This window comes from Pinus tabuliformis, chromosome 1_2 (genome assembly GCF_031772625.1).
Source record: "Pinus tabuliformis cultivar Carrire ecotype Pingquan chromosome 1_2, CPIR1, whole genome shotgun sequence".
NCBI lineage: Eukaryota > Viridiplantae > Streptophyta > Pinopsida > Pinales > Pinaceae > Pinus > Pinus tabuliformis.
This window is the reverse complement of record NC_142298.1, coordinates 1,156,970,848-1,156,993,672: the sequence shown is the minus strand read 5'-3', so window position 1 is coordinate 1,156,993,672 and position 22,825 is coordinate 1,156,970,848.

The following is a 22,825-nucleotide window of genomic DNA, read 5'->3' as shown; positions in this document are numbered from 1 at the left end:
TTAATTTTTAATTTTTGTAAAAACGCTTACCATCGTTACCACAAAATCATCAATAAAATATCACCGTATGCCATCATACAAGCATACATCACTAACATGGGCACACGTCACTATGCAAACGTGGACAAATTTTTTGAAGGTGCACATGTGATGGACTAAGCAGAAGGTACAAACATAACTAACATGACCCAATATGGCGGGTTGACAATACCAGGGCACCAAAATATTTATAATGCAATGGTAGGTGACCAACGTGTTCATATATATAGTCAAAGTGGATGCGATAATTACGGAGACTGTTTGCTCCACCATTTTGTCGTGAAGTAGCTTTTAATTATTGATTCATAACATGAGTTCCAACTTTGAATCTAATAATGCAGAAGGAAACCGAGTCCTTTTAATGCTCCGATTGATATTCGTTTTGTCAATGGTAAGTTATTTTTCTTTTATTTATTAAATTGTGCGATTAAAATTTGTTTTTAATATAAAATAATGGCCTAGTTTAATTTAGAAAGTAAATGATTTTTTTCACAATATTTTTTTTAGATATTTTAATTAAAATGGAATTGAGAATTTTCAAAATTAAATTGTTTAATTTACATAATTTTAATTTTTTTGAGTTTTTTTCAAATTTATACATTCAAAAAAGTATTTTAAAGAACAAAAATCTTGAAATTTTATTGCTGAATTTTAGTGAATTCTCAAGAAAAAATTATTTAATCTATAAATTAAACTAAAACTAAATTTAAATTACACCTAAAATAATATTTTAAAATAACAAATATTATAATATTAATTAAAAGAAAAAACTTAATTAATTAATTAATATTAATATAAAAACATCATTATTATTATTATTTATATTTTTCCATATATTAATTCCATTCCATTTTAATATTTCTCTAAATGTAGTTTGGACCATTTGGACCATATTTTTAATAGATTTTATTATTTTTTAATAATTAGTTTTTTAGACTACTTTTCCTTAAGTTTTTAGTGATTTTTATTGTTAGGAAGCCATGCTAGGAAATCTTTGTGTTTTTATTAGTCTATGCTTGTACGATAAATCTCTCTTCATAGCCTTAGTCTCATTGAGTGTGTTGTTCAGACATATTCTCATGTCAAACAATTTTATAGGGTCAATTAGTAAATGAGCCTAATTAAACCTTCTTCAATTTGATACGGTGAAATCCTTCATATTTTGATTTAGTTACTATCATTATCATTATTTGTTTAGATTTCAATTTAAAGTGCTAAATGCAATTGTCCAAATAAACAACTTAAATACATGCCACCAATGAATTATTTGCACAAATAAAAATAAACATGTTTAATAAATTGTAATGTATAAATTTATATGAAGTGAATCTTTATAACTCAATGCAATTGTCCAAATAAACAACTTAAATACATGCCACCAATGAAAATAATTGCACAAATAAAAATAAACATGTTTAATAAATTGTAATGTATAAATTTATATAAAGTGAATCTTTATAACTCCATATCCCATGTCAACACATTTTATAATAATAAATAAAAAAATCTATAATTATAATATCTAGTTCTACAATGGTTCTAAAAGATATAGATATCATAAAATAATCCAAACTCATACAAACACCAAAATCCTTCTCCAAAATGTATGGCCAAGAGGCCTCTCCGTTAACTTGAGGTGAGCTCACAATATTAATCAAAAGACTAATGATTCTAAATACAAGGGCTTTATTTATGAGAGAGATTATGGATGGCTCTTAACCTTCCGACTTCCTCTAACTTTTTATGCCCCTTTCTTGACTCTTTAAATTGTCTTATATATTTTTTAAATATAACTTTTAACATAATTTTAATAATAACCCATTATAATAGTTAAAAAAGAAAGAATTTATCTTCTTAAAGGATAATGAAAGTAACTCTTTAGATTTAAACTTGCTAGTATACGCAAATAAACTTAAAAAATATAAATTTTTAACCTAAAATATAAATTTTAACATAATTGAGATAATAATAAATTTATAATTATAATTTTAGTCCCAACAAAAAACAAATTATCTTCTAAAGAATAATGAATGTAACTCCGTAGACTTAGACTCTCTACTATACACATATAAACACTTTTTGTTATGAACTCAAATACTAAATCTATTGTTTTGATTTCTTATCTGTATTCTTTAAAAGCTTGTGATTAGTATTAATCACATATCATCTTCTTTTTCTTTTTAATTGTTTCCATATATAATGCTTTACTTTCCAATTATTACTTATATAGATAATTTTTTGTTAAATTTTATACTAATTATTTATTTATGTTATTTCAATAAACTTATTGTATGCTATGTTTACTTATTCCACAAGATTATTTTAATTGCTTCCACAAATAATGCTTCACCTTCCAAGTATATTTACATAGAAACCTTTGTTAAGTTTCATATTAATTAATTATCTATAAAATATCGATAAATTTACTACATACTATGGTTATCTATTCCACAAAATTACACCTTACCATTTGTTGTTGGGCTATGAATTCATTAATATCATTACATTGCATTAGAATAATTCATTTTATAGTTAAGATATTTTTACTTTTTTATTATTATGGTAAATTTGTAACTTGTTAGAGTAATTGGGTGAGGCCCAAGATCAAACCTAATGACTATCACTAGAAACCAAGAATAACTCGTAAGTCAGATATACCAAAACTTTATGACTTAGCTAGACCTGAGACTCCATGAGGGTGGGGGAACCTACCCCTTGAGCCTTATCACAAGGGTCAAAAATGTCCCCCATGTAATTTGAAATAAGGTGGAGGGAACAACATCCCATTCTTCTAACCACCTGATTGTCTCATGAAAAAGTATAACTAAAACATTGATATCAAAAATTCATTATATTTTTATTTTAAATCTCTCCAAAATATTCTAGAGATGTTAGATCCTAAGGACTTCCAAACTTTGATCTACTTATATAATGATGGTGACAATTGATAATAAACATTTCCCTTATTAAATGACAATGTCACAAGCATGGAAACTCCATCCCAAAAAAATCATTGGGATTTTTATTTTATTATTAATATTTTCCAGCAAAAAAAAACAAACCTGCTTTATATTAATATAAACTAGTTACACCATCTGCAAAATCAATATATCTGGAAATCACAAAATATATAAAATATCAAAATTCTATGAAATAGAGCTAGTTCTATTTGATATCATCTATCCATCATAAGCCCTGAAAACTAAGATAATAAACCAATATTCTATCAGCAAATTACAAGTAGGATATACCAAAAACATGTCAAATCTCAATGTATTGCCTTCACCTCAATTGAACCTGTCCAGATTCCACAAGTATACCAACTCTGTATTCTTTGACCAAAATTATACCCATCTTTGTGCTAATGCCTAATTTAGACAAAGTATTCATCTATCGATTCAATTATCTATAAATGTTATTTGCAATGATATCTTGAATTTATCCATGAGCTCCCACACCCTCAGCTTCGAGTGTATAATATTAGATGCCTCCACATTATAGTTACCATTTTTCCATTCCATGATTATCTTGGAATCTCTAAAAACATGCAAAATATCAAAACTAATAGGCATAACAAAAGCTAAGATACCCCAAAGTGAAACTATTTCTACCCTCATGGATGATCTTCTACCACAATTCTAGTAGAATGTGTAATAGTGATTTCCATATAGATGGAGAAATCCTTCGGAACCACATGAATCAGAATGAGTTTCACCATCAAAAAACCCAATGGGATATTGTATCATATTTGGAAGGAGAGTAATCACTCTATGTGATCTCAAATCACTCCTAGGTGACCTCAGGAAATTAATGAAGGTATTACAGACTCATGTGCTGGTGTGTGTGTCTATGTTATCTTAGGCAACAAATTGATAAGATTGCAAAATACACAAACACTTGAAACAGTAAGAGATCACAATAAGCAAAACATAAACACAACAAAATTTAATAAGGAGTTCACCCAATCCTCCTAGGCTACGTCTCCTGGTCCAGCTTTCAGTGGTGGCCTTTTTTACTATGTTTTTAAAGCAGAGTCTTACAATAAGGAGCTCAATCTGAGACTCACTTGATAGAGGATGATCAGTAGGATAGCACTTGGGACTCCCAAGTCCTTAGAGTTCACGGACTCCCCTTACCGAATTTCGACCTCCATTGGTCTATGTCTGCTCAATGCTGCCCTTACGCTGATGGTCAACTCGGCTTCTCTGTCCTCTACAATTTTGCCTCTCTTTCTGTGTCTCTTGGCCTTCTGCTTCTTCACTGCTTCACTTGCCTCATTGTCTGTCTGTCTCTGTCAGCTTGTGGCTTTAAAGCCAGTCCGTTCCTTCAACTGTTCGTTTCGGCTTCTCGACTCTCTAGTTCGCCTACCTCTATCCATTGGGACTCCTCTGCCCTGCATCATCATTGTTACATAACGCTTCGCAGAGAGGTGGCCACCTATCTCCTTGCGAACTAAATGTCAGTTCTTCCTGAACAGTCATTTTTTTCGTTATTTCCCAAATGCCTGCGAAACGGATCCTTCTGTCGATTCATCGGTAAAATCGAACTTCAAAACTTATGCTCAGTCATCCATTAGGTTGAACCTCCACCATTGATCTGGAGCCCCCAGATCCTACGGTCTTCGCTTACATCGTGCGGTTGAGTTGCTCGATCATTAGTCCGCGATGTAAGCGGTTTCTCTCTCTCCCCGATGAACACGCGTCACTCAGTGTATGGAATCACTGGGTCCTTAGCCAAACCCACTTACCGCCCGAAATGCCTCCGAAAGTCCCCCAGTTTTGAGCGTGGGACCCGCCTTATCGGTTTTAGCGCTTTCCCACAGTTTTCTGATTTCCCTTGTGACTGAGTGCTTAGGGCTTTTCCTCTTCGAGGGGTTTTGCCCAGCGATACGCGATATCGCATATTAGAAACAACGTCCATTTCTGGATCTAAGCTTCCTAACTGCCATTTTTGCACTATGCATAGTCTCCATGGTCCAACGGTCAGCGTGCTTTGACCGAAGGTCCTCGTTGCTCCGTGCTGGCTGCAAATTGCCATTATTCAGAGGTTATTTCTGATAGCTATAAGATTTATTGAAGTCTGTCATTCATTCTTAACAATCATGGAATTGTTTGAGGATCCAATTCGGATCACGACCTTCCCACTGAAAAAGCTTTTGGACCACCAAAAGTTGGTTTTCAAGCATCGACTAAGTGAGGATACAACTTTCTCACCTGTCCAATCTCTATCCATTTTGTACTGCTTGGATTTGAACCCCTGAGTCCAATTCTGAGGTACTCAACATCTCCCTTGCGTGTCGTTCTCACCTTCCTATCCAGAACTGTGTCTTCCTGTAATTCATTAAGATATTCAGGTAGCAGGTCATCAATAGAAGGCAATTGACTCTTCTCTTTAGGATCTTCAATTAACGAAGGTTCAAATAGTCTCAAGCTGTCTACATTGACGACTGAGTAGATGTGCATATAAGCTGGCAAACCAAGGCAAAAAGCATTCTCACAAATTTTCTCAAGGATCCTAAAAGGTACACACCTTATTGGTTTTAGCTTTTTACCTTCACCTTGCATCCTGTCTTTGCTGATATACAGCCAGACTTGATCGCCAACTTGGAAACTATGCTCTATCTAATGCTTGTCATGTCTTGCCTTGTATTTGGCCTGGCTCTTTTCCAGCTGTTCCTGTGCTACCTGATGAATCTATTGGATTTTTTCAATGAACCTAGTTTCCTTGTCCACATCGTTGTGTCCCTCAATTGTTGTGTCCTTACCAAAGACAAAATCCAAGGGAGACCTTGGTGTGAAACCAAAACAGGTCTCAAAAGGAGATCTCTATGTGGAAGAATGTTTGGCTCGGTTGTAGGCATGCTTCACATAACACAAATGTTCATCCCATAGCTTGGGATGCTTACTGCAATTTCCCCTGAGAAACAGGATCACCGTGTTGTTGACTATTTCTGTTTGGCCATCGGTTTGTGAATGGAAAGTTGTGCTTTTCCTTAGTTTGGTGTCCATTAGTTCCCACAGACCTGACCAAAACTTCCCCACAAATCGGGTGTCTCGATCAGATATAATGGAAGTGGGTAATCCAAAATGAACCCATACATGTTGAAAGAACAATTTTGCAATTTGTTCAGCTGTAATCTGTTTATTACAAGGTATCAAAATACACATTTTGTTGAACCTATCCACAACAACATACAGATAATCATCACCTTTCCTAGATTTGGGCAGTCCTCCAACAAAGTCCATGGAAAACACTTTCCCAGGGATGAGAAGGAATTGGTAGTGGAGTGTACAAGCCTAGTTTCCTATTGTTGGGCTTGCTTTTAGCACACATAGTACACCCTCTTACATATCTAGAAACTGTCTCATTCATTTTTGGCCAATAACAAAATCTTTGGAGTTGTGCAACTGTTTTACTTACCCCAAAGTGACCTGATATTAGAGAAGTGTGTGCCTCTCGTATTATCTTTACTCTTTTAGCTTGTGGAATGCATAGCTTCCCACAATGATACAAGAGTTGTCGTTAATGTGATAATCCAATTCTTCTACTCGTTTTCCTTGACTTAAAGTTGCATATATATCTTTAAAGTCCATATCTTGAGCATATTGTTCAATGTAGCTCTAGATAACATATTTGCAACTTCTTTATGTATGCCCTTTTTATATCTGATGACTAAATGAAACTATTGTAGAAAACCCATCCACCTATAGTGTCTTGATTGCTGCAACTTAGTTTAGGAGTGTAGATATTGCAGTGGTTGATGATCGGTATGTATAACTGTTTCTTTGCCCATTAAGTAATGTTTCCACTTTTTCACACTCTGTATTAATGCATACAATTCTTTATCATGTGTGGGATAGTTAACTACTGCAGAATTAAATGTCTCAAAATGATAACATATGGGTTTACCGTGTTGTATCAACACTGCTCTCATGGCATAGTCACTAACATCCGTTTGGATCTCAAATGATCTTTGAAGATCAGGCAGTGCTAGTATTGTTGTTGTATTAATCTTTTCTTTGAAGGTGTCAAAGGCTTTTTGTTGTTTGCCTCCCCATTGAAACACCTTTTTTAATCATGTTAAAGCATGTAAGGGAGCTACAATTAAGGAAAAGTTAGAAATGAACTTTCTCCAATATTGTGCTACTCCTAAGAAGCTCCTAACTTCTGTAGCATATTTGGGTTTAGGCCAATTTACAATGACTGCCAGCTTAGAGGGATCTATCTTCAATTCACCGCCCCCTACTATATGTCCCAAATAATTCAAAGATGTTTTGCCAAATTCACATTTTGAGAGTTTAACATAAATTTTTTCTCTTTTCAAAGCATCTAGTGTCTGCTTAACATGCTTTAAATTTTCTTCCCATGTTTTGCTAAATATAAGAATTTCATCCAGATATACAATACAAAATCATCAAGAAAAGGTCTAAGTACATCATTCATTATTCTCATGAAAGTAGCAGGAGAATTAGTTAATCCAAAAGGCATAACCAGCCACTCATACAATCCCTGCTTTGTCTTGAAAGTAGTCTTCCATGCATCTTGTTCTGCAACTCTAACCTGATGATATCCACTATGCAAGTCTAACTTGGCAAAATAAACAGCTTCTTTCAATTGATCTAATAGATCATCTATGCGAGGAAGGGGATAACGATTTTTTATTGTTATCTTATTCAGTGCTTGGTAATCAATGCACATTCTCCACGAGCCATCTTTCTTTCTCACCAAAATGATTGGTGACCCACATGGTGATGTGCTAGGTCTGATGAACCCCTTCTCGAGCAACTCCTGCACCTGCTTCTTAATTTCTACATTCTCTAAAGTAGAGAACCTGTACATCCCAATGTTAGGCAATGGAGCATCTTGCTACAAATTAATATTATGCGCTATTTCCTTTTTGGGTGGTAGACCTTTAGGTTCTTGAAACAAGATATCATACTCTGAAACAACTTTTTCTAAATCAGCTTGTTGTTTAGCATCACAGCCCTCAAATACATTGGTTTTATCAGGTTTCTTTTCCTTTACAACCATCAGTAAAAACTGTTTGCATGAATTTACAATTCATTTCATCTGCCCTGAGTTTATGAGAGTATAATTATTCTTGAGCTTATGAGCTCTTACAAAATATTTGTTCTCAGCTCTATAGAAAATAGGTTTTCTATCATACAAGTAAGGACTTCCTAAAACAATTCCACATATATCCAAAGGAATTATATCTAACTCAACCTCATCTACAAATGCTAACCCAAAAGAAAACTTAGGTTTGCATTGTCTAATCACTTGTAGTTATGCTTTACCACTTAACCAACCTAATGGGTATGGTTCCTTATGAGGTGTAGTTATTAATCCCAACTTCTTTACAATTGCTTCAGAAATTAAATTTACTTGTGAGCCACTATCAAACAAAGTATCAATCTTTTGATGCTTTGAAATAACACGAATATGGAAAATCTCATGTCTTTTTCTCTCATTTTCTTCATCAATAGTAGATTGTGCAGAATTACTAGTAGATGCTTCAGAATTCTTACATTTTATACCTGTGGGTGCAATGGTTGTTTCATCTCCTGAGTCCAACCCCAAATCTTTCTGAATAGCTATAACAGTCTTCTTCTTCTTGCCCTCGAACTTCTTATGTCTCAGCTCCGGATGCAGAATCCAATAGTGCTCATCATCATGCCCATCCTTCTTACAGTGAGTGCATGAAGACTTTCTTTTCTGTGCAGTGTTGGCCTTCCTCTCTTTCCATTTCTGTTTTCTTTTCTCCTTATTCTTGTTTGCAATGGGCTTGGATGATCCCCCAACTTCTAGGTTCCCATTCTTTCCTCTAGCTTCTAGATGCGTAGCTTGAATAGATACCTCATCTACACTAGTGGGATTAAACATGAGGATAATGTGCCTCATGTAGCTGTGTAGACCACCGATGTACTTCAACAGAGTCTTAGGTGAGTCTAATGAGATTCCTAGAATCAAATATCTCTTCCTAAATTTTTGGGTGTAACTTTGTACACTTTTCCCTTTCAATTGGCGAAGAGTTTGCCAGCTCATCATGGCTTGCTGCATGTAGGCCAGTGGATAGAATTTCTTTTTGATTGTAGAAACAAATTCACTCCAGACAGAAAGAGTCTTACCATGTCTCTTCATGTCAGCTTGGGTCCTACCTTCCCACCAAACCAAGGCAGTTCCCCCAAGGCATAGGTTGGCCAGCTAAATCTTGCTCTTATCTGAATCGATACTCTGCACTCTGCAATAAACATCAATTTGTCTGATCCAATTTTCCAGCTTTTCTGCATTCAACTCTTCATCATATATTGTTAAATCAAATTTAACATCTAGTTTAATCAAAGATGTCTTCTTTTTATGTTCAAGGCTATAAGGAGGTGTGAGAAAGTTTTCTTCTTTCCCTTTGCCTTTTGAGTGGTCATCGAGGGGAGACTCTTCTTCTCCTTTATCTTGTTTGGAGCCTGATGAATCTTCATCTTTATGTTTTCTAAAGTCCTTATACATTTCCTCTACCATGGATCTCATGGCTAGGAAACTATCTATAAACTAAGGGTCTGGCCCCACAGAACCTTCCTCCAACATTGTCTTCTGAGGATAGACTCTTCCAATTTTAGGATTATCTTCGACCAACTCTCCTTCTCCTAATTTGAGCTTTGATCTAGTTAGAATTCAACGGCGAAATCCAACACAAGCTTTTCTAACCTTAACAACCTATAGCTCTGATACCACTTGATCTCAAATCACCCCTAGGTGACCTCAGTAAATTAATGAAGGTATTACAGACTCATGTGCTGGTGTGTGTGTCTATGTTATCTTAGGCAACAGATCGATAAGATTGCAAAATACACATACACTTGAAACAGTTAGAGATCACAGTAAGCAAAACATAAACACAACAAAATTTAATAAGTAGTTTACCCAATCCTCCTGGGCTACGTCTCCTAGTCCAGCTTTCAGTGGTGGCCTCTTTTATTATGTTTTTAAAGTAGAGTCTTACAATAAGGAGCTCAATCTAAGTCTCACTTGATAGAGGATGATCAGTAGGATGGAACTTGGGACACCCAAGTCCTTAGAGTTCACAGACTCCCCTCACTGAATTTCGACCGCCATTGGTCTTTGTCTACTCGATGCTGCCTTTACGCTGATGGTCAGCTTGGCTTCTCTGTCCTCTACAATTTTGCCTCTCTTTCTATGTCTCTTGGCCTTTTGCTTCTTCACTGATTCACTTGCCTCACTATTTGTCTGTCTCTGTCAGCTCGTGGCTTTAAAGCCAGTTCATTCTTTGACTGTTTGTTTCGGTTTCCCAGCTATCTAGATCATCTGCCTCTCTCCGTTGGGACTCTTCTACCTTGCATCATCATTGTTGCGTAACACTTCGCAGAGAGGTGACCACCTGTCTCCTTGCGAACTGAGTGTCAATTCTTCCTGAACGGTTGTTTTTTTCGTTATTTCCCAGATGCCTGCGAAATGGACCCTTCTATCGATTCATTGGTCAAATCGGACTTCAAACCTTATGCGCCATGGTTTATTTCTCCCTCGAGTCCAGTCATCCATTGGGTTGAACCTCCATCGTTGATTTGGAGCCCCCAAATCCTACGGTCTTCGCTTATATCACACGGTTGAGTTGCTCGACTGTTAATTCGTGATGTAAGCGGTTTATATCTCTCCCGACCAGACATGCGTCACTCGGTGTATGGAATCGCTGGGTCCTCGGCGAAACCCACTTACCACCCGAAATGCCTTCGATATTCCGCCAGTTTTGAGCGTAGGACCCGCTTTGTCGGTTTTAGCGCTTTCCCACGATTTTCTGCTTTCCCTTGTGACCGAGCACTCGGGGCTTTTCCTCTTCGAGGGGTTTTGCCTAGCAATACGCGATATCACATATCAAAAAAAGCCTCCATTTCTAGATCTGAGCTTCCTAACTGCCATTTTTGCGCCATGTGCAGTCTCCATGGTCCAACGGTCAGTGCGCTTTGACTGAAGGTCCTCGTTGCTCCGTACTGGCTATAAATTAACATTATTCAGAGGTTATTTCTGATAGCTATAAGATTTCTTGAAGTTTGTCATTCATTCTTAACAATCATGGAATTGTTTGAGGATCCAATTCTGATCACTATCCTTCATCAATTTCATCATGGTCCCAATCTCCATAAAGTAACCAATAATATTGCAAGATATCTTCACAAAATTTGGAGAGAATCCTTAAAAAATAAGCTTATTCTGGCTTCGCCAAATTCCCCAAGCAATATATAAAGGAAGTGTGGCATATTCAAAATTTATATACTTCCACTCCCATAAGCATTGTTTAAAACGTTGAAAATTCCAACTTGAGCAGATATTAAGAAGAAGTAATACTTCCTTCCAAACAACCACTACAAAAGTACACTTAAGAAACGAGTGGTTTAAATATTCACAATCTGCCATACATGTTGGAAATAATACTGAGAGGGGGGGGGGTGAATCAGTATTATCAAATCAATATGACTTTTCATTTTCCATATTAAGATTCTTAAACCGTGTATAACCAGAATACTTAAGATTCAGTTAATCCATTAAACAATGATCTTTAGTTAGTGTAACAAAACCTCATTAACCATATGAGCAGTAAATAGGAGCAATAAAATAGAGCATATCATCACACACAAGAAGCACACATGAACACCATGATGTAAGATGGAAACCCAATGTCGGTGAAAACCACCTGCTGCAAGTCATCTCTATCTTCTTTTAATAAGAACTTCCTTTTACAATATTTTGTACTAGTGCAGTCTTATACCAGTACACAGGGTTCTACCTGCAGAAGGCTTCAACCTTCTCTCGTTCTCCAGACTCTCCTGGAAGGGAGCTACAACCCCCTAAGCTCTTGTACTAGCCAATCCATTTACTAGTACGTAGGTGCAGGCCTAATGAAATGCTCCAACCTTTACTTGTTCTCTTAGCTCTTGTACTAGTTGATATACTAGTACATAGGTGCCGACCTATAGAAGGCTATGACCTTCTTTTTCTTCCTCTAGGTACCACATTTCATATATTTTTATACTGGATACTCATGGAACACAACATCATAATCTGAAAGGCCACGTTTCATCCAATTTTCATACTGGACCCATCAATATCATTGAAACACACATTCAATCACTCTTCTGGATCACCTAATCACCAGATCATTACATATACAAGGATAATATGTGTGTTAGTAACCAGATCTAGTCTATCATATCACATAAAGATAAGTCATTATGAACCTGATCCATTATAGATCTCATCCATCAATACTAAAGCTAAACATAATCAATCAATCAATTACTTCTCAGAATGTTGTTATCAGAACACAGTACCAGTAACCAGACATCACTTCAAAACCCATACCACTGTAGTAATAGAATTGCGGGTATCCACGCCTGCACTGTCTTCTGAACTACGGGTATCCGGACCTGCACTGTCTTCTGAACTGCAGGTATCCACACCTGCGCAGTCTTCTAATCTGCAGGTTTTCGCACTTGAGCTTTCTTCTGATCTGCAGGTATCCGCACTTGCGCAGTCTCCTAATCTGCGGGTATCAGCACCTGAGCTTTCTTCTGATCTGCGGGTGTCCGCAATTCACTTTCTTCTGATCTGCAAGTATCTGCATTGCGCTTCCTTCTGATCTGCGGGTGTCCGCACTCCACTTTCTTCTGATCTGTGGGTATCCGCACCTGCACCGTGTCGCACCTGTGGTCTTGCGGGTATAGATAATTTTGCAGGCTTTAAGTATACCCCAGAATATCAGATCTACAAATCTGATCACGCACTAAGGAGATCTCAATCAATTAGTAGATCTATCTTGTAATGCTCAGGTTTCTCCTTGATTTAGATCAGGCTATCATTCACCAACTGACCAGAATTTTAGATCTATCTCTTCTTAAGATATTCAACACATGAGTGCTTAGCCAAATGATCTCCTTTCCTTTTTATAGACAAGGCCTTACTCAAACCATGGACCAAAACCATAGAAATCCAATACAAAGGACCCAATACCAGGGATCAATACTTTAGATGCAAGACCACGGACCAAAACCATAGGATCAAAAACTGTCGGACTAAATACCATGGACCAACCATATGATTTACCACACGTGCGCTTTTCTCGCATGAAAGTGCGTGCTACTGAAATTCCGCACTTTTTTTTGGTACGCCTGCAGATATGTCTGCACCTTTTGATTGGTACACCTGCGTATGTCCGCAACTATGTCAAAAGGAAACTATGGGCCTCATTTTCTTCCATTCTAAGAGCCTAAACTGTGATCTGCCTTCTTAGTAAGTTGCCATACTGTTAGACGGTTGCCATACTGTGAATTGTCATCATAATAAGTTGTCATTGTTCATTACATCTGAACTGAATGCTTTGAGCTGCCCTGCATCCCATATATTTTGTCACATCTTATCTCTCTTCTGTAGATTTATCTAGTTATATATATATATATATATATAGGTGAGATGTTCTACTGCAAGAGGGTTGCCATCAAGTACAATACATGCATCATAATGCCAACAATCTACCCCTTTGGACTTGATGGCAACAAGCATCTCACTCTCCCCCTTTGACATCAAGGGCAAAGGGCAGAACAAGATATTCTCTTTCCTTGGTAAACATTCTGCTGACCATACTCCCCCTGAGTACCTGATACCAATTCTACTGACCATACTCCCCCCTAAGTACCTACTGAAACCTCTGAATGAGCTCCCCCTTTGTATATGCCAAGGTGTACCAATCTATCCATGCTCCCTCTGAGTACATGCTGAAGTCTCTACTCTGCTAAAGTGTGCTATTCATGCTCCCCCTAATTGAAGCAAGGTCTGCAAAAAGATGTTCTACAAGAAGAACATGACTCTATACATCATAAATGACCTTTCAAAGACTCATACATACATCCATCTCCCACCAAAATGGGGATATACCAAACTCGACTCATCCACCCAACCAAGTGGGGATACATCAAGTTTACACATGATAACATAAGAGTATAACATCATCCATCCCAGGCATAGTGGGGAAACCAACATAGTCCATTACATGACCTTGATAATAAAAGACATTCATGACTGAAATATTTCATCATCCTTCCCATCATATGACCAGAAGAGATTTCATCAAATGACTACAGTAGATAGAGACACACTATTACATCATGAGACTTGATATGACCTGAATGATATATGTGACATTTATAACAGAGACCAAGCATCTAAATAAGACCATGATAGTCCACAATAGCTATCATATATAGTGCATGATTTGCTCTATAAGCATTTGTCAACAACATCCAAACCAACAACCTGTATATGTCCATTAGTGTAGATGGCATCAACCTGTGACAAGATATGTCATTATTAACTTCATCCAAAATCATTCACATTATATCATATGTGAGAAATACCACAGCCATCATATCAAGATCTGCATGATCCAAGTATCATCACTTTGGGAATATCTGCATCAATCAACATATGTAAGTATCAATCATATAGGTAAGAAGTCATCATCATCATGTCTCCAATCATGAAAATTTGAGTAATCATCCATGTATCCAACACTATTTATCTTGAGCTCAATATCATTTATCAAGACTTCTTGATATCATCAACAACAACAATCCTGATCCATATAAGTACCAAGAATTATAGAAATCCTGCATCATGATCTTTATGCATATGACGACAACAACATATGAGAGATTCATCATTAAGTAATGAAGATGTGTATTCAAGATTTCTACTTCTCCTTATCCTTATGAAGATCACCATGCACCATATATGCATCATCAGAGAATCAACCACAAATCTGGTCTTAACATCAACTATGTAACCCCAAGAATCATATGACAACAATATATAAGTCTCATCACCAAGAACTACTAAACATAATGCCAACAATGCATTATTAAAAGCATATGCTCCCCTTGAACTTGTGCCATCTTGCTTACTGTCAGATCTGATCATGCATATATCAACAAGAAGTATTATCATCCACAAGTTAAGATCAAATCATCCCTAAACATCTTACAACATCAATAGATAGAAACCATTATCAAACAGAGCAAATAATGGACTGAATCATATCAGACCCCTTCTTTGAGCCTGTCCCTACTGCTTTTCGTCAAATTTACATATATGCGATTGTGCAGTAACTAACTCACGTATAAACACGACTTCCCCTTATGAAACTTCCATATGAGAGCTCTAAAGTTTTACACTTCTAGCTTCCTCTGATTGTGTTGTGCCATATTTTTCTGGCTGTACTTCCTTCTTCTTCCATATCTTCAAGTGTGATGATGTTTTCTCCTTTTGGTGTGATGCCCGTGCTTTGTTCCTGCATTCCTTTGCTATATGTCCAAGATTTTTACATGCATGACATCTTACATGTTTCATATTCCTCCTGTAGCAATCAGCAGCTTTGTGACCAAACATATTGCAAGAAAAACAATATCCATTAAAGTGCCTAGAATGAGACGATCTTTCTGCATGATTGTCTTGAACCACTCCTTTTCTACATCTGGCTGCAACATGTCCAAGATTATGACATTCATAACATTCAACATTATTCATAGGAGCAGTAAAAGATTTTCTTTGAAGATTTTCTTTCCTTGGCTGATGGTGGGATTGACCTCTCATCTCCTTCTGGAGAATTTCAGATTTTGCATTAGAGTTCCTTATCTTACTTTGTGAACTAGATTCTCCTTCAACAGATTCATGAAAACTAAGACCAGTTTTGATAGTAGGAGACCTTTGACTACTAAGAATATCATCCAAAATCTTAGTACTATCCTGAAATCGTAAGAGCTTATCCTTTTCTTCTAATTGATCTTTTAGAATATTTACCTCAACCTAGAGATGCTCTTCCTTTTCATGATACTGCTTCTTCCCGTCTTCTTCATCTTTTATTTCTTCTTCCAACTGATGTCTTAGATCAAGAACTTCATTTTCTTGTTTTTCAAGAGCTTGGAGAAGTTCTTTATTCCGCCTTTTTTATTCTTCAAGATCTTCTTTTAGCAAGAGGATCGTAGCTTCAAGCCTTTCATAATAACTGGATCTATCTCTGAGTTTCTTGATTGTTGTGCTCCTTTCATTGACTTCATTTCTTAATGATGTCACTTCATCCTGTAACTTTTGACATTGAATTACCTTTCCCTTGATTCCTTCCTTACCTTGTTTCCTTCCTCTAGTTGAACTCTTAGATTGGTAGCTTCTTCTTTGAAGGCACATTCCCTTCTGTTCAACAGATCTTGTTGATCTCTGATTTTGTCTGTAAGCCTATTAAATTCTGCCTCTATTTGATACCTTTCTTGCTCACCCATAAGAGAAAATTCAGTTGTTTCGTTACCACTTTCATCATCTTCAAATGGATAGATAACTATATCACCAGAGGATAACAAATTCATACCTGATAGTTCTTGCTCATCTTCATTCTGAAATGATTCTGAATTTGAAGTGCTTCTTCCACATATTCCCCAATCAATTCTCCCACTATCATAGTCTTTCTGAGATGTCTTCTTCTTCTTAGGTTCTTTCTTCTTGAGCTTCTTTCCCATTGTCCTATGGATCTCCTTCAAGCAATCAAGCTTCAACCGAGGACCTACTCTGATACCTATTTTTGGAAATAATACTGAGGGGGTGTTATAGACATTTTTGGGCACTGCAAACCCAATCATAAATGTCCATAAACCAAGGGCTCATAAGTCCCTAAAGGTGTTGTTCCAACCCCTAAAAGAACAATGTCAACTGATTACAGAATCTCCCAGAAGTTCTCCATGAAAAACTACTCAGAATTGGTCAAAACTAGACCATTTCACCTGCTCCTTGGTCAAAGTGCATTGCATCCCACCCAAATACACATAGTAGGTGCGATGCATGTTGAGAAACCCTTCTATGGGGTGTGATGGGTGAGAGTGGACAAATGGCAGGGTCAATCCGCAAGGAGGAGGAGCATGGAATCTTCCAGAAACTTCTCCTGTGACACTTGCCTCTCTGCATTCGCCTAGGGATGAGTAAGAGATCATAAATCTCCAAGTGGAATCAAGAACTATCAGAGAGAGGACACTAATCAAATCTCAGAAGCTGACTCACCTCCCTTGCAAACATCTATATATGGATCCCTCATCCCAGAGATCTAGAGGCTGGAATTTTGTATCTTGTAAGGAAGTGATGTTGGTTTCTTGGTGCAATATCATAGTGTTGGGTGATCTAAGCTTTTCATGAGGTGAAGAAGGGCTTTCTTGCTGAGAGGATGATGTTGGGTCAGAACAATTGGTTGTAATCCTCTTTGCTCTTTCTTGATTATCAATAAAACTATTCAAGTTTTCCTCCACATTCTTGTACGATTAATGTTATATTCATTTTTGTGATCAATATATATCTAGTCCTATATTGTTTATGATAATAGATCGATGTTCTTGGATAGTGTTATGCTGCTTTGATTCTACAGGTGCTTTTTGAAGCTGGGTAGATGAGGAAGCGAGTGGCGAAGACCTATCAGAAGGGAGAGGAATCGAGCAAGGAACCAAGCGCAAGACAGAGGTTGGTCTCCTTATTCCCCTCTTATCTATTTCTCATAAAGGAAAACGAAAGTAGTTTTAGTTTGTTTGTTTCTAAGGTAGCTACTAGCCTTAGTGGGACTAGCAGCTCTGCATAGACACTAGTTTTCCTGATAACAAAATGGCGACTCCACTGGGGAGCGAATAGATTGTTTGTTTATCTACATTTGTTTACTTTATAAACTTACAGATGGAGCCTGAAGTCAAGCCAACTAGCCTTCGAACTGCATTTGCTATGCAAGTGAAAAGTAGATCAATGCTACTTTAATCTATCTCTGGGTTTTGTTTATGAATTAAACAATTGATTTACAAGCTCTCTAGTTGCCCTTGTGGTGGCTCTAGTAACCTCCTTAGATATACCCCTGTGATTGATTTATTGATTACCACTTGCTCGGCCTAAATCCCTGAATTGAGCTGCAAAATGTGACCCGGAACCCAACTAAAGTCTCGTCCCTGGTTCATCGCACTGTCTCTTCTTTGGAACCTGAATGCATCGCACTTCCTGAGTGTAGTAGGTGCGTTGCATTTCAGTTTCCCTGTGCTACAGGTGCGTTGATCAGACCTCTTCTGCTCTTAGATTTTGGCTTCTGTGTTCACTCTTTTCAGCTCTATTCAGGAGTTTTGCTGTCTGTAGTCAGTACATCTCTATTGGAAACCCCCTTCCTTGCCATTATTCCACCTCCATTGTGCAAAGAACTGTAAATTTTTTTATGTATTTTGGGCCATTTTCAGTCCTCTTTTACAAAAAGTAACGTAATTGAACTGTCGTTTCTTGATTTGGAAGTGTCGCAAGTGTCGTTTTCAGTCATAGAAGAGAATATGATTGTTCTTGATAGTCGATTACACTGTTACTCTTGTATTTGATGTGAATTAGCAGTTTTTCAAGTGTCGAAAGCAAGTTTTCAATTCTAAATAACAAGTGTCGTCATTTTCTTCATTTTGTTTTGAAAAGAAGCTTGTTAGTAATTGTCGCTTTGAAAAATAATTCATATTTGCGCTTAGCTTTCTTTTTATCATTCACACATTAAGAAGGCTGAAAACAAATACATGCATGTGCATTTTCATTTAGACTGTTTGTTGGTTTGATTTAGGACAGTGCATATAGTGTGTGATCTCTGCTCTATGCTGAAAGAAAATCATCTCTCTTTCCTTAGTAGCTAGGATTTTCATTGCAAAAAGAAGATTAAACGATTGTTTATCATCTTAGATTGCATTTTAGGAATTGTACATCTACATCACGCGGTGAACCTGAAAGGAAAATTTCTTAAGCAAGATCAACTGTAAAATAAAATTAATGAATCTAAAAACGCTTTGGAACCTAACGCACAACATCTAGAAGTCTAGGCTAGAGACGTATTCGGTTTCGTAAAGCCTGATAACTGTTGTTTTCACTGTTGGTTGGGTGATTCCTCCACTTTGAGACAACATGTGCTAGTACGGACTTGTGCTCCCATGTACCGTCGAGTATATTTTGGGAGACCATAATAGGCTTTATCCTTTATCCATAGGAAGTCATGTCTGCCACCCTATCGATCGCAATGAACTGAAAACAGCATTCGGGAAGATTGACTGCCATACCGTAAAACGTATTCTGCAGTTTTGTGATTGGTTTGGTAATCCCTCTATCTAGATTTCCAGAGCAATCCCTTTCGTTCCTTTTCAGACTCCTTAACGGAAAAGGTACATCTGAGCACTTGTCACTTCAGCCTCATTAAAAATCAAAGGTGACTAGAGTCATCTTTTGTTTTTTCTCGACTCTTAAAAATTGAAAAAACAAGTTGTGTCAAAGCGTCTAAAATTTATTTTTATCAGAATAAACATCACCTTTCCTACGTTGGTCTTAGGTTGAGAAAAATGAAGCCCACCAACCAAGGAGTTCCCCTTGGAGGAAATCCTAGTCCCTTCTCCTCTTGGGGAGATGTTGGTGCACCCCATATGGCCACATTGTCTCTTCCAGGATTGACAATCAGCTTGCCCGTATGGCTCTTCTCAATTTCTGTCGTTCAGAACACCGTGATTCCTGAGCAATCAAGTCAGCAACTAAACGATACCAAAGTTACACCCCAACCCTCTACTTCGTCCAATTCTTCCTCTCCTCCTTCCTCTTTGCTTGATGAAGCTAGTAAAGCCAAAAATCAAGTAACCGAGAAGAAGGAGAAGAAGAAGAAAGAGAAGAAGAAGAAGGATCCACAGGCGAAAAGGGGCGACTAGGCATCGTCTAGCGACAATCCATACACTGCACCATCCAGGCCTAAATCGCCATGTGTCATTTGCAAAGGAGGCCATTATCATCGAGATTGTCCTTGCATCCCTCAAATCTTAAGGGACTCGTCTCCTCGTTTGCACAATCCGGTGTCATCAACCCCTGATGATCATGTTGGAAGTACACCGTCAACTAGTGAAAGTGAAGCCCCTGGACAAAAAGGAAAATATAAATTTCCTTATAAATTGTGTGAAGGCGATCACGCCGCCCACCGTTTTCCCTTCTTAGACGAAGCTAAAATAGTTTTGAACGACCATTCGGTTTCACCGTTACGGCTTCCTCCCGGATATAAGAAACTCTTGCCGAGTCCATCACTAGTTGAAAATCCGGCTGACATGCCCTTGTGGTCGGCCGAAGTGTCTATCATTGAAGATAAACCATCTGAATCCACACTAGACGAAATTCAAAAGGTTGAGGTGGCAGTTGACCCGGTCTTGCCTTCAGAGGATCAATCTTCAGATGATACAGTCACCAAAGAGAACAAGAACGACACCGTTCAAATTCTCTTCGTAAGCACAGACTCTGATGAACATGGGGGCAGTCTACATGTTCCTTTACTGCAGGAAGGAAGTTCGTCAGAGTCGTATCTGGCCGTCTATTCGGTCCCACCTCCAAGCAACCTAGTTGTTTCCTTTGACTGGAATCTACTAGGCAGACCCCGTTTACCGGCTAGTGTACCATTTCAAATCATTGCTCAAATATATAGAATGGTCATGGTTGGTACCATCATAGATGAAGGGGCTTCTGTGAGTATCCTTTCCTCAACTGCTTGGAAAGTGCTTGGTTCACCATCGCTTTTGCCTGAGATGAGAAATCTAACAGGCTTTGACAAAGGAACTAGTCGACCGTTAGGGATCCTTCCAAATGTGCCGATAACATTGAGAGGGAAAACCGTTCACATGAACGTAATGGTAGTCCAAGGATCCCTGGATTATAATCTACTCCTTGGACGAGACTATATTTATTGCATGGGAGCGATTGTCTCCTCACTCTTTAGAGTAATGTGTTTTCCCCACAAAGGAAGAGTGGTCAAGCTCGTAGACTAGCTTTCATTCCCCGGTTCACACATAGCAAATAGTCATATACCAACCCTGAATGGTCTTTTCATGCAAGGAATGTCTCATCAATCCCCAGCTCGTCCTCCTAATGAGCCCGAGTGATTCGGAGGATATGACTGAAACCCAGGGGGCATGCACCCTGGCCTGTTTCGATAGGAAAACCTTTGGTATAGGGTGGGTTTCCGCGGAGAGTATATGACTGGCCTAACACACCCGTCCATTTTGGAAAATGGGATTAGACCGGAATAAGATACCTCTGTTAAGGTAGGCCTTTCCTGATAAAACAAATGTTTTTTCTGCAAATTGAGGTGTAACATGAAAAGGTAGGCCTTTCCTGATAAAACAAATGTTTTATCTGCAAATTGAGGGGTAACCTGGAAACTCTACTTCGCTATACCTGGGGGCATGCAAACCTTTTGGCATGCAAGCGAAGAGCGACCAATTGATCGTTTCCTAACTTGCATAAAGAAAGGATGTGGGGCAAAGCTTTGAAAAGATGCCATTTATATATGAGACATCCTTATTATACGACTGGATTATCGAGGAGTTTTAACGCGGAATTCAAGCTCGTTAAAAAATAAACATAAGAAATGAGCAAATGTTCCTCCAGAGTTTAAGATCATTAAAAAATGAACCAATTTCCAGTAAATAACCATCGTGAATGTATTATCATCAACCTTTTAAGCCTTGGTCATGTTCTCATCATCACCTCCACTTTGTATTGGCCGATCATTCACCTCCACTTGATTGTTTACCCTTTTGAGGAACAGCTGCGAAGAGTGATCCTGTTAGCCATCCTTGTGACACTGCTGTGATTGGAAAATTCCAAACCTTACCTGGAATTAGCTGCTACCCGAATCTATCACTCGTTCCTCAAAGAACGAGTCTCCTTTAAGCTCTTTTGAACTGACTCGTAAAATATGAAAATATTTTCGAGCCATTGGCCTGATCCGGATTTAAACAGGAACACAACAAACAGAGATAACCATATACACAAAGATGCAGTGGAAATAATACTTCATTTCATTAATGGAAAATACTGAAATATGCTTACAATCAGAAATGGAAATAAACCAGCTAGGGCGATGGTAGCTTATCTCTGAGAAGAGATGTGATGGCTACATGCCTCTGAACTGTGTTACAATGAGGCTCGAAGGCCTATTTATTGTTGAGAAACAATGGAAAACCCTTAACATTCCAAAACCTAACCCTATGAGATGAAACACCAAACTATGGGCCCCGTTTGGGGGTAAGTTGGTACATCAACTTCCCAGGGTCGTAACTTTGGCACATGATCTCCGTTTGACGCGTACAATAGCTCATTAGAAAGATCTATCCGAGCACTATCATTGTTGGAACAAGCAACATGGGTCCATTGCATGGACCCATGTTGCACCTGGATTCCCCAAAAAACGTCGTTTAGGGCCTCAAAACGGCTCCAGAAGTTCAGGACCCGAAAAACTGCTAAAAATAGTAAGTTGTGCTACAATTAAGGAAACTGAAAATGCTGAGAAAGACAATGGTGGGGGTCCAGGTGGACTTGGCAGGTGGCCACCAATATCCACCTGGATCATTCCTCCCCCCTTAGGAAGCAATGGTCCCCATTTCGTTGAGTTCCTCCATGAGATGAGGAAACTTCTGCTGAACTTGTTCCCTGGTGAGCCACTTGCCCTGCTGAAGGAGTTGGCCTGCTTTGACAACTCGATACAGTTGGATATTCTGTTGGCGAGTGTTCTTGATCTGTGTGTCCATGATCCGATCAGTTGCAGCTTGTTCCATGCAATCTGGATTTAATTCTGTGGGTTTGAGCTGTTCTGCAATGTCGGATGTGTCTAGCAATGGTGGAAAGTATGGCCGAAGGCGGTCCACATTGAACACTGGGTGCAGGCCAAGGA